We start from the raw sequence: 12,845 nt of genomic DNA on the forward strand, positions 1-12,845 counted from the left end.
TCCATTTTGGTCCCACGAGTGGCCTCGGGAAAGAGGTCCACCACGCCAGAGCCCAGCATGACGCGGTAAGGGACAATTACTGTGGAGGGTGCCCAGGTACCCCACAGGCTCCGTTAAAGGCCTAGCTTATTATTTCACCCCCTGGCCATGCATCCCCTCGGCACGGGTCGCTTGACGCCTTGGGATTAGGGGTTAGGGACAATGGTCCCGGTCTGACTCGCAGTGGCCATGGGGAGGGGTCGTCAAGCCCTTGGACAAAGTCCCTGCTGCCCCCTGTGTGTGTGTGTGTGTGTGTGTGTGTGTGTGTGTGTGTGTGTGTGTGTGTGTGTGTGTGTGTGTGTGTGTGTGTGTGTGTGTGTGTGTGTGTGTGTGTGTGTGTGTGTGTGTAAAAATGTGAGACACTTTTTTGTCCTTAGCCTTATCCGATTTGCTTGCAACAGGTTGCATTCGACCCAGAATCCTTCCTTATTTTTCGCTCTTGAAAATTGGCCCAAACGGCTATTGCGTTCTGGAGTTATTGAAAAAACATGGTTTGTTTCCCCATTTTTCTCAAAAATCTATAAAAAAAATTCAAAATCTAAAAATTTTTTTTTTCGAAAACTGGTGCAATGCATTCAAATGAACGCAAATGAATGCGAATTGATGAAAATAACTGAATTTATCTCCCTGAAGTGCAGTTTGTGCTTTTCTTGTTATATTTTATAGTACACGAGAAAGGCCACATCACCGCTAGGTGGACAATTCTGGGTTTTTAAAGTGTTTTCCGACTTTTGTGTTGTTTTTGAGTAAGTTTTTTTTTTTAATTTCGTTGAACCCTTCTTCTCAACAACCTCGTTGTTTATAGGTGACCTCTGATATCATCTTTTCGTTTATAATGGATCCTGTGTTATTTATGCAATGAGTTGCAAAAGAAATACGCATTGCTTCAAATTGCGATAAGCTTAGTTTGAGTTTCTCATGGCTCATGCAATACATACACTTCATAGCATAAGAATTTCCATAAAATAGACAACCATGCGTCCCCATGAGTTAAGACAAAATCAAAGCTTTCAGAACTCCATTTCTACTGTAATGTAAAACTTTATCGATAAGAATCCACAGCGGCACCCATCGTCATTCGCTGGCACGAGTTGTTTGCTTCGGGTTGACAAATACGTCGACAACGCGCGTGTGCGTACGAACTGCCACTAATTATGCCGAAAACTGAGTACGTACATTGAATACCGTTTATGGCCGAAATTGGTACTGCTTTGCTTCGAAAGCTTTATATATGTTTAACATCTAACTCTGAACACAGAGACACAGCTTGCAGATTCAATTTGAACTGCTCTTTTCACTGTATCGATGTTTCAATGCATTTGTTCTTAACCGACAACTAAACGACGGTTACATTTTACATTCGAATCTATTAAAATGTCATTAGGCATTGCTTAAAATGTGTCGATGATCAGACGTTAACAAGGTGATCTTGGTGATGATAGAAACCAATGATAGAAAAGTGTACACTATAGTGAGCAGTCTCTTGTATTCTTACAATTCATTGCTTCTTAATCATTTAAGTTGACCCAATCGAGGAGCAAGATATGAACGATTCTTTGATTTTGTGCTTTGATCTTAACCCACCGATTTTCCAAGAACGGGCAAATCGGTGCTGCCTCGTCGCAACTTGTAATGGATAGGAAATTGCGATAGATGCCGTTGCGAGTTTTGTTGTTATTCAATTTGTTTTCGACTCCATAGAATTGTTTCGGATAACTGATAGATAAACTTCTTCTTCAAACAGGTTATGAATCTTTCGGCGTTTTTTGAGTTAACAACAGAAGGAACTAATATTAAAACTTGTTATTAATTTCAGATTTCGTTTGCATGGGGTATTATCCCAAAAAAAATCTGTCATAATCAACAGCTGAAGTCCACCTAGTCCCGGAATCCGGCACCACGCGGTAAGTACCTTTATGTATTACTGATTGATGTCGGCCGTTGTTTAGACCGGTCGCTCTGCTGCCTCGGTTGCTGCTTGCTGCCATGTGCGCCGCTCTCCTTTGCCGTGCTGCGTGCTATCTCATATCAGCAGCATGGTCAAAACAGGAATGCAAAAAGGAAGAATTTTGATTAGAGTTTTTTTTTTCGCTTGCCAGAATCGCGTTACCGCGTGACCAGCACAGAATATGTAAAAGAAACCACGCCACAACAACAGAGCGCAGAGTGATAGGACGACGAAAATCTTCGCGACGGTCGCCCTTTATAATCTGGCACCGGAGCGCGCGTTCCTCTTTTGCTCTCCGAACGTCGGTCGTGAACTCGGGCGGGTCGTTTCGGTATCTCGGATTTCGGTCTTCTTCAGTCTTAGTAGATCTGTTACTTAGGGTAGTCGCGGTGTTGGTTGGTTTTTGGTCGTTTTTTACGGTTTCCCGGAGTGGATTTTACTTTCAGGTTGAAGACTTTCCTATTCTGTCCGTGTTTTTCGGTGTTGAAATCTGAGAAAGTTTTGAGCAAACAGTGTGTGAAGTGGAATCGGGCCCTAATTGGATCGATATAAAAATTGGAGCACGGTAAACTATCAAGTGGGGAACAAGCGTCATAATTGTTGAAGCAGTGGGACACAGCTTGCCGAAGTAATCGAAGGTACATTGCACAAGAGTTTGGATGATCCAACCATTTCTTTTCATAACTGAAGTCTGATTAATTTGTCGCCGTTTCTCCTGAAGAATCCATTTCTCAAAGGTAATCCAGTCTCGGAAGCTCACTGAAATGTTTTCTGCTTCCTGGGGACATACTTATCAGTCAAAGTCAAACTTTTAACAGACAGCTTGAATGAAAATCGATATTCGCCGCCTTTTCCCGCATGCGGTACGGGTGCACTGCATATTAGGGTGGAACAAACTATGGATTTTCGTTCACAACTATTTCTATTATTTAAAACTAATTTCTATTAACTATTATTTTAAATGATTCTGGTTCCAATTTCTACAGAATCAGTAATATTTTATTCTAGCATTTTCTCTATGTAGTTAAACAAGACTCATACGGAGACAATAAGGAAGAAATGCAGCTATTTTTAGGGTCTTCATCAAATAGCTCATTTGACACTTATGACTTGATTCCGCTTCGAGTACTTTTTTATTTAAACAAATTTGATAAAATCGTACTTTTGAATACATCATTTAAAAAAACATTTTCTGTTAATTCTTCGGGGGCCCTCTACATACAGGAAAAATAAATCGTTTATGAAATCATGTTTTATAATTTTTTTTATTGACAAATAGTGGACCGGTGACGTTATTCTTATTCTTATTATCTTTATTTGGGTAATTTCCAAGCCAGACGTGTGTCTCTTGAAGCAGCTATATTTAGGCTACGTATGTATTCATAGATTCTGTAGAGCTTTTCCGATCAATAAGTCTAAATTTGTCCCATCCTAAGGCACACGTAACTCTAAACTAAACCGACCGACGAAGCACCACACAAAGAAAGGACGCATTACGAGTGTAAGGGCTCGGGAAAAGCGATTGCGTACCGCAAAGGGCCCAGGCCCACCCATCGCCACCCAACGAAACCGGCGACAATCGACAAACGTTGTCGTCGTTCGTTTGTTGTTTGAGCTTTCAACAATCGCTGTTGTTGCTTCACTTTCTGCTAGTTTTGGAAGTAATTTTGTCATTTTCTGAGGTGTTTGGAAATCAATCGAGACATCCTGTACCAATTACGTTCCTTTATTTGTAGTTCGTTCGATGCTTTCTGAATAAGCGAGTAAGTAAGTAAATAAGTAATAAGTAAGCGAGCGAATCGATACTGGTGACCGTGGTCTTCGACGAGTCATCATTATCCCTCAGGTTCCCTGTTGAATACGCTTTTTCTAATTTTCAAGCTCAGATCAAATGGTCTACCAGATCATTTAGTTTGAAACCGACAGCAACTAACGTTCTCCAAGTGCATGATGCCCTGGCATAAGTTCCCTTCTAAATTGTTTTGGGACGCTTCTCGTAGACTTAAGAAATAAGTGTTCATCTATTGATTGCTGTGATATTTTTATCTGTATAGGGTAGAGAACCATTTGGGCAGCTCCCCCTATTCCCGTCCACAACGTTCATTACTCTATCGCATTACAACCGAATTACTTGTTTTTTTTAGTACATGGTTAGTTTCTGTCGATATCTAGTGATGTACAAAAAATCAGGCCATTTGGTTGGAACGCGGTCGAGTTATTAACGTTGAGGACGGGAATAGGGGGTGCTGCCCAAATGGTCCCGCTCCCTATGTATAATTAATGCCAGAGTGGCCTCTGCAGTACATAGAATTTGTCTCTAGGCATTTAGTAAGCATTTTTTCTGTATGTTTTTAACCCCACGTCACCCCATGTAAGATTTTTCCCCTGCATTTTTTTTTATTTATATGGAATGTATGAAAATGGCAGACCCCCCTACTCTCATAAGTGCTTACGTAATTAGTGTACGACCTCCTATCAGCTCGGTCCATGGCTGCAGGGAGAGAAGTCTCCGGATTTGAACGATTTTTTCGGATACACATTTATTGGTTGTGAATATTTAGACATAAAAATATCCATCTGTTACCATGATTTCAGTTTCAAATATGCACAAATAATCTCAGTAAATGATTACATCAATTGGTGTGAGATCGGGTGTGTCAAGTAGGTCGAGAACATTCGCGTATCCCGAGTTTGTGCTTGGTGCGGCCAATAAGTAATCGCATGATGGTCCAAAAATATTTGAGCCGCACAGTGGCGGGCCTCCATACAAATGCCGGACAAAACCTAATATGTTGCTCGAATCTTTCACCAAAGAGTAATTTTGGGACGCTAAATACATTTTGAGGCTAGAATAGTTATCCAACATGTACTTTGCTACTCGAGTACTTCTGGAGGCGCAAGCCTTAAGGTCGGAAGCTTTAACAGCGTCCTCATTCTAACATTGAAGCAGTCAATTTCCAGCTTTGGAGCAGCTACGAGCAAATCTGGGGTCTGGGTCCTTAGATCACATCGCTTACCGAAGTGAATCATGATAAATTATCCTTTGAAACTAACACAATGTCCTATCCCATGACAATCGTGGAGATGCAGAGATATACTCGGTCTCTAGTAGTAACGAGAGTCGAACTAACAATCCTTCTCTTCCTGTATGATCGTAAGAACGTGACCGGCTCCGTTATTGACTGAAAATATTTCATCTTCCAAAACGTGTACATTGAGAATGGGTAACTAATCCTAAGCCCCATTAATTTGGTTCGCTGTACAATTTCGCATGTTCTAGTCAATCAAGGAGTAGCAATTCCATCCGCATTATGGTTAGGATTCCATCCTGGAATCCGGTTAGGATTCTATCCTGGAATCCGGTTAGGATTCCATCCGGTATCCGGGTAGGATTCCATCCGGAATCCGGGTAGGATTCCATCCGGAATCCGGACAGGATTCCATTCGGAATCCGGACAGGATTCCATCCGGAATCCGGACAGGATTCCATCCGGAATCCGGACAGGATTCCATCCGGAATCCGGACAGGATTCCATCCGGAATCCGGACAGGATTCCATCCGGAATCCGGACAGGATTCCATCCGGAATCCGGACAGGATTCTATCCGGAATCCGGACAGGATTCCATCCGGAATCCGGACAGGATTCCATCCGGAATCCGGACAGGATTCCATCCGGAATCCGGACAGGATTCCATCCGGAATCCGGACAGGATTCCATCCGGAATCCGGACAGGATTCCATCCGGAATCCGGACAGGATTCCATCCGGAATCCGGACAGGATTCCATCCGGAATCCGGACAGGATTCCATCCGGAATCCGGACAGGATTCCATCCGGCATCCGGACAGGATTCCATCCGGAATCCGGACAGGATTCCATCCGGCATCCGGACAGGATTCCATCCGGCATCCGGACAGGATTCCATCCGGAATCCGGACAGGATTCCATCCGGAATCCGGACAGGATTCCATCCGGAATCCGGACAGGATTCCATCCGGAATCCGGACAGGATTCCATCCGGAATCCGGACAGGATTCCATCCGGAATCCGGACAGGATTCCATCCGGAATCCGGACAGGATTCCATCCGGAATCCGGACAGGATTCCATCCGGAATCGGACAGGATTCCATCCGGAATCCGGACAGGATTCCATCCGAATCCGGACAGGATTCCATCCGGAATCCGGACAGGATTCCATCCGGAATCCGGACAGGATTCCATCCGGAATCGGACAGGATTCCATCCGGAATCGGACAGGATTCCATCCGGAATCCGGACAGGATTCCATCCGGAATCGGACAGGATTCCATCGGAATCCGGACAGGATTCCATCCGGAATCGGACAGATTCCATCCGGAATCGGACAGGATTCCATCCGGAATCCGGACAGGATTCCATCCGGAATCCGGACAGGATTCCATCCGGAATCGGACAGGATTCCATCTGAATCCGGACAGATTCCATCCGGAATCCGGACAGGATTCCATCCGGAATCCGGACAGGATTCCATCCGGAATCCGGACAGGATTCCATCCGGAATCGGACAGGATTCCATCCGGAATCCGGACAGGATTCCATCCGGAATCCGGACAGATTCCATCCGGAATCCGGACAGGATTCCATCCGGAATCGGACAGGATTCCACCCGGAATGCGGACAGGATTCCATCCGGAATCCGGACAGGATTCCATCCGGAATCGGACAGGATTCCATCCGGAATCCGGACAGGATTCCATCCGGAATCCGGACAGGATTCCATCCGGAATCCGGACAGATTCCATCCGGAATCCGGACAGGATTCCATCCGGAATCGGACGGGATTCCATCCGGAATCCGGACAGGATTCCATCGGAATCCGGACAGGATTCCATCCGAATCCGGACAGGATTCCATCCGGAATCGGACAGGATTCCATCCGGAATCGGACAGGATTCCATCCGGAATCCGGACAGGATTCCATCCGGAATCCGGACAGATTCCATCCGGAATCCGGACAGGATTCCATCCGGGATTCCATCCGGAGTTAGATTCCATCCGGAATCCGGTTAGGATTCCATCCGGAATCCGGTTAGATTCCATCCGGAATCCGGACAGGATTCCATCCGGAATCGGTTAGGATTCCATCCGGAATCGGTTAGATTCCATCCAGAATCCGGTTTGATTCCATCCGGAATCCGGTTAGGATTCCATCCGGAATCCGGTTAGGATTCCATCCGGAATCCTGTTAGGATTCCATCCGGAATCCTGTTAGGATTCCATCCGGAATCCGGTTAGGATTCCATCCGGAATCCGGTTAGGATTCCATCCGGAATCCGGTTAGGATTCCATCCGGAATCCGGTTAGGATTCCATCCGGAATCCGGTTAGGATTCCATCCGGAATTCGGTTAGGATTCCATCCGGAATCCGGTTAGGATTCCATCCGGAATCCGGTTAGGATTCCATCCGGAATTCGGTTAGGATAATTTATATGTCGAAATAAAGTGATTAATAAAAATGAAGTTCCAATTAATACATGACCGGATTCCGGATGGAATCCTGTCCGGATTCCGGATGGAATCCTGTCCGGATTCCGGATGGAATCCTGTCCGGATTCCGGATGGAATCCTGTCCGGATTCCGGATGGAATCCTGTCCGGATTCCTGGTGGAATCCTGTCCGGATTCCTGGTGGAATCCTGTCCGGATTCCTGGTGGAATCCTGTCCGGATTCCTGGTGGAATCCTGTCCGGATTCCTGGTGGAATCCTGTCCGGATTCCTGGTGGAATCCTGTCCGGATTCCTGGTGGAATCCTGTCCGGATTCCTGATCGAATCCTGTCCGGATTCCTGATCGAATCCTGTCCGGATTCCTGGTGGAATCCTGTCCGGATTCCTGCTGGAATCCTGTCCGGATTCCTGATGGAATCCTGTCCGGATTCCGGATGGAATCCTGTCCGGATTCCTGATGGAATCCTGTCCGGATTCCTGATGGAATCCTGTCCGGATTCCGGATGGAATCCTGTCCGGATTCCGGATGGAATCCTGTCCGGATTCCGGATGGAATCCTGTCCGGATTCCGGATGGAATCCTGTCCGGATTCCGGATGGAATCCTGTCCGGATTCCTGATGGAATCCTGTCCGGATTACTGATGGAATCCTGTCCGAATGAAATCCTGTCCGGATTCCGGATCGAAACCTGTCTGGATTCCGGATGGAATCCTGTCTGGATTCCGGATAGAATCCTGTCCGGATTCCGGATCTTATCCTGTCCGGATTCCGGATCGAATCCTGTCCGAATTCCGGATCGAATCCTGTCCGGATTCCGGATCGAATCCTGTCCGGATTCCGGATCGAATCCTGTCCGATTCCGGATGGAATCCTGTCCGATTCCGGATGGAATCCTGTCCGGATTCCGGATGGAATCCTGTCCGGATTCCGGATGGAATCCTGTCCGATTCCGGATGGAATCCTGTCCGGATTCCGGATGGAATCCTGTCCGGATTCCGGATGGAATCTGTCCGATTCCGGATGGAATCCTGTCCGTATTCCGGATGGAATCCTGTCCCGATTCCGGATGGAATCCTGTCCCGATTCAGGATGGAATCCTGTCCCGATTCCGGATGGAATCCTGTCCGGATTCCGGATGGAATCCTGTCCGATTCCGGATGGAATCCTGTCCGATTCCGGATGGAATCCTGTCCGATTCCGGATGGAATCCTGTCCGATTCCGGATGGAATCCTGTCCGATTCCGGATGTAATCCTGTCCGGATTCCGGCTGGAATCCTGTCCGGATTCCGGATGGAATCCTGTCCGGATTCCGGATGGAATCCTGTCCGGATTCCGGATGGAATCCTGTCCGGATTCCGGATGGAATCCTGTCCGGATTCCGGATGGAATCCGTCCGATTCCGGATGGAATCCTGTCCGATTCCGGATGGAATCCTGTCCGATTCCGGATGGAATCCTGTCCGATTCCGGATGGAATCCCGTCCGATTCCGGATGGAATCCTGTCCGATTCCGGATGGAATCCTGTCCGATTCCGGATGGAATCCTGTCCGATTCCGGATGGAATCCTGTCCGGATTCCGGATGGAATTCCGGATCTGTCCGATTCCGGATGGAATCCTGTCCGGATTCCGGATGGAATCCTGTCCGGATTCCGGATGGAATCCTGTCCGGATTCCGGATGGAATCCTGTCCGGATTCCGGATGGAATCCTGTCCGGATTCCGGATGGAATCCTGTCCGGATTCCGGATGGAATCCTGTCCGGATGAAATTCTGTCCGGATGGAATCCTGTCCGGATCACTTTTCTGCATTCCATCCTGACAGGATTCCGGAAAGGAATCCCGCGTTTCGCGGGACAGTCCCGCATTTTCACTATTTGTCCCGCGCTGAAATGCGTCCCGCGAAACGTCCCACATTCCACTTATTTTTAAACCGTCTAAGACGAATAAAGCACTGTCCATTTAATTCCACCAGTTAATTTTCGTTATCTTTGCAGATACGTATTTCGACCAAAACTGTGTGGTCGTCTTCAGTGTCTTGTACTTGACTCGACTTATACTTATTTTTAGATAATGTCCCGCGAAATACAGAAAAATCGAATACATTATTAACCTGGGTGCTGCGGATAGAGCCGCTTTTCTGCTCTCAAGCTAGTAGAGGGATAGTTTGAAATCACTCCCATAAGCAAAATTATTTTGCAGTTACTTAGCTGTCAAACATTTCCCGCTCTTCGAATTTCTCTTTACATGCTGCATCAGGAAGCTCAAATGCGCGAGGCTCTACATGACTTTATGATGGTTTACATACATTGCAGCTCAAATAAGCTGTTTAATCTCGTGAAATTTCGTAACGAGTGCTTTGCATTGCATTCCTACTAATTTTCCACTCGAAATACAATGTAAAAATATGTGTATACATGGAATACAATACTCAAACTAAGATTATTTTTATATTTTACTCAAATAATAACAATACTTCTCAATATAAGATCTAAAACGTGCATAACCACAATCTTCAATGTTTGGCTCCGGCACAATAGAAACTTTTGGCTTCAGCTTGACAACCAAATCGATTCTATCCGAACCACCCAGTTATTAACTATTACTTAGTATTTTCAAAAAAATTATAATTTTGACTTAGACTAATGTTCTATAAGGCAATCATATGGATCATAGAATTCAAGATTAAGATGTTTTCCTGTGACCCAGACTAAATTATCTCTATAGTTTGTTTTACCCAAGCCTTATACCCTGATTATAGCAGATTTCGCTTCCATGTATTTCCTGCTGCGTAATTGCTTGGATTTCGACACGGAACGTCCAAAATTCCACTCCATTTAAATGCCATGCGGACCAAAATCTTGCGGAAAATCTACTCCAGTTAGAAGACGACCTTTACTGTGTTGATATTAGATAGCAGTGTTGGGAAAAACTAACCAGGCATAACAATATCATCTGAGTACAGGATATTATCTTTGCTAGGGCAAAGATATTATCCCTAATCAAAGAGCACTCTGGAAAGATATTATCATTTGAGCGTTTGATGATGATCCGGATAGACAATGCAGTTCAGAGTTTGTTCGCGTTGCGAAGGTGTTGCTACAACAAGAGCTGTGAAAAAATGTTTCTCCATGACGAACATTGCACTTTGTTTACTGAGCTGATAGATAACTGAGATCGATATCCCATCATTTCATCAATATCTTTGCTCAAAAGATCAAATGATGGGATGGTTTGCAATGCCTGGGAAAAACACAAATTCTTAAATCTTTTCCAAAATTTAAATCAAGCGCGAGTCAAACACCACCCGACTCATGGCACAGAGAATCGTTCATGATTCGCCTCGCGGTTTGCATCATTGCTTGATTTCTACGTGTTATTCTCCGTTGAATTAATCGAATTTATAATTTCTTTGCTTAAAACAATGGAAAATAAATTCATAGGTAACATAAAAAAAAGGCTTTTATTGGGTTTTGGTGCTTTTTGAAACGAAATCTTTTTTGACGAATAAGCGAATCGATGCGATTCTGCATGCAAAACTCAAGCACGATGCTCTCCCTGCAGAATCGCAAGCGATCTGAAATGGGACGGAATTTTTGATTTTCTGAGCAGATATCTATTCAGTATCACCTGTTTGGAAATAAATTGGAACTAAAACCGTGGACCATATTCCTGAAGGTGAAAGCTTCAACCAGAATAGATTTTAACCTTCGAGGACTCGCGCCGTTGTAAATAGTACAAAATCTTCGAAAAAAGCACAGAACAACAGAAGCGGGACTACCTGAGAAGTCCAGAACCAAGCGAGTCCCGGAAGGTTAAGCAAAATATGATCTAATTAATTTATAATCACAGTATCTACTTTTATTAGGTATTTTAGAAAGAGTTATTTAGGTTATTCGAAAAACAATTTTCGAGGCTCGATATCATTGCTTCTATTGCTACAAAAAAAATCTAACAACATTCTATACACTAGACGATCAACAGCTGAAAGTCATTTAACTGCAACGCTTTTCAACTGCAATTCGATAGTTGCAACAGTTTTTCAGATATTGGACTGGGAACCGCTAAACTTCAAAATTATACGAAACTCCATGGCAGCTACATTGAGCTGCACATTCAACATTTGAAGAAAGCTTTGACTTCTGAAATGAGTTGCCTTTTATCGAACAGTTAGCAAACTATGCTTTGGTAACACATAAAACATTGAAAGATTTGATTTAAGCGTATTTTTAAAACATATTAAACTATGAACTTTTTTTGTCCCACGCTCACACAAAATTTATCTGGTCACATTATCTATAACTGAACGTGTGCGCTTAGCAGGTTAAAATAATTCATAATCTTGATGTTGACGGCGGGTTCTTGCTGGTATTATTCCCGAATAGTTTAAATCACTACGTGGGAATATGGACGAATTGCCGACACAGAAAACTAATAATTTAAGTCCGTAGGATTATGATTGATAATTTTTAAAAGTTTTTCCAACTATATAAGAATATTATTCAATCGTTCATACCTGAGATATAGGTTCATACTACTCCCGATTCGTGTAATTGTAGAGAATTTAATCAGATCTCAAACTTTCACATTGTTTCTATAAACCACTGTGTTAATCTCTACACTTTAACAGAACGGTATCCCTCCTACCTGGCAATAGTTACAATTCTCGCTACAGTTATACTTCGTCATTATTATTTAGCAACAATATTATTTTGATAATGAAATTATTTCAAGCTTTAGGAATATATTCACTTGTCATAACACTACTTTGTACTATTCCATTTAATTCCATTACTTCATTGTACCTTTGACAGATACGTATTTCAACCTCAACAGTAAGTCCGTCTTCAGTGTATCGTACTTGACTTGACGACATGTCGTGTCAAGTACGAGACACTGAAGACGGCTTCACTGTTGAGGTCGAAATACGTACCTGAACAACTATTCAAATGATTTAAAAACGTATCCATAAGCTACAAATAAAATTCACATCGGCACAATTATTACTAGCCAAAACGTGCTGGAAAGTAACTTTTCCAATAGAAAGGAAAGACATTCAAATTTTAACTCTATTTTGTTATTTCTAGGTAGAAATAAAATAGTTGTTCAATGTTTGAAAAAGCTTTAAATGATTAAACTGTTTGCATAAAATATTAAGCTGATCATGATTAGTATTACATGGCATCACATTGTCGTGGAGTGTTTATATTTTCGTTTTCCTCACATTTTCTACCGTTCAGAGATTGAATGCTTTCTACCGAGAGAGATTGAATGATTAAGAGATTGAGAGAAACATCGTTTCAAAGGGATATGTCGGAAAAGCAATCGTTATGATTTTAGAACTTACATAGTTACTTTACTTACGTTACTTC

At 43.7% G+C, this 12,845-nt stretch overlaps 1 protein-coding gene across 1 annotated transcript in view; it reads left to right on the plus strand.

The window, feature by feature from the left end:
* Positions 1–2,276: 2,276 nt before the first annotated feature.
* The window catches only part of LOC134207759 (uridine phosphorylase 1), a 137,091-nt gene continuing 126,522 nt past the window's right edge, over positions 2,277–12,845 (plus strand). The window contains exon 1 of the mRNA XM_062683632.1: positions 2,277–2,625. The gene's annotated coding sequence lies outside the window, so the exon portion shown is untranslated. The remainder of the gene's footprint in view (positions 2,626–12,845) is intronic.

This window comes from Armigeres subalbatus, chromosome 1 (genome assembly GCF_024139115.2).
Source record: "Armigeres subalbatus isolate Guangzhou_Male chromosome 1, GZ_Asu_2, whole genome shotgun sequence".
NCBI lineage: Eukaryota > Metazoa > Arthropoda > Insecta > Diptera > Culicidae > Armigeres > Armigeres subalbatus.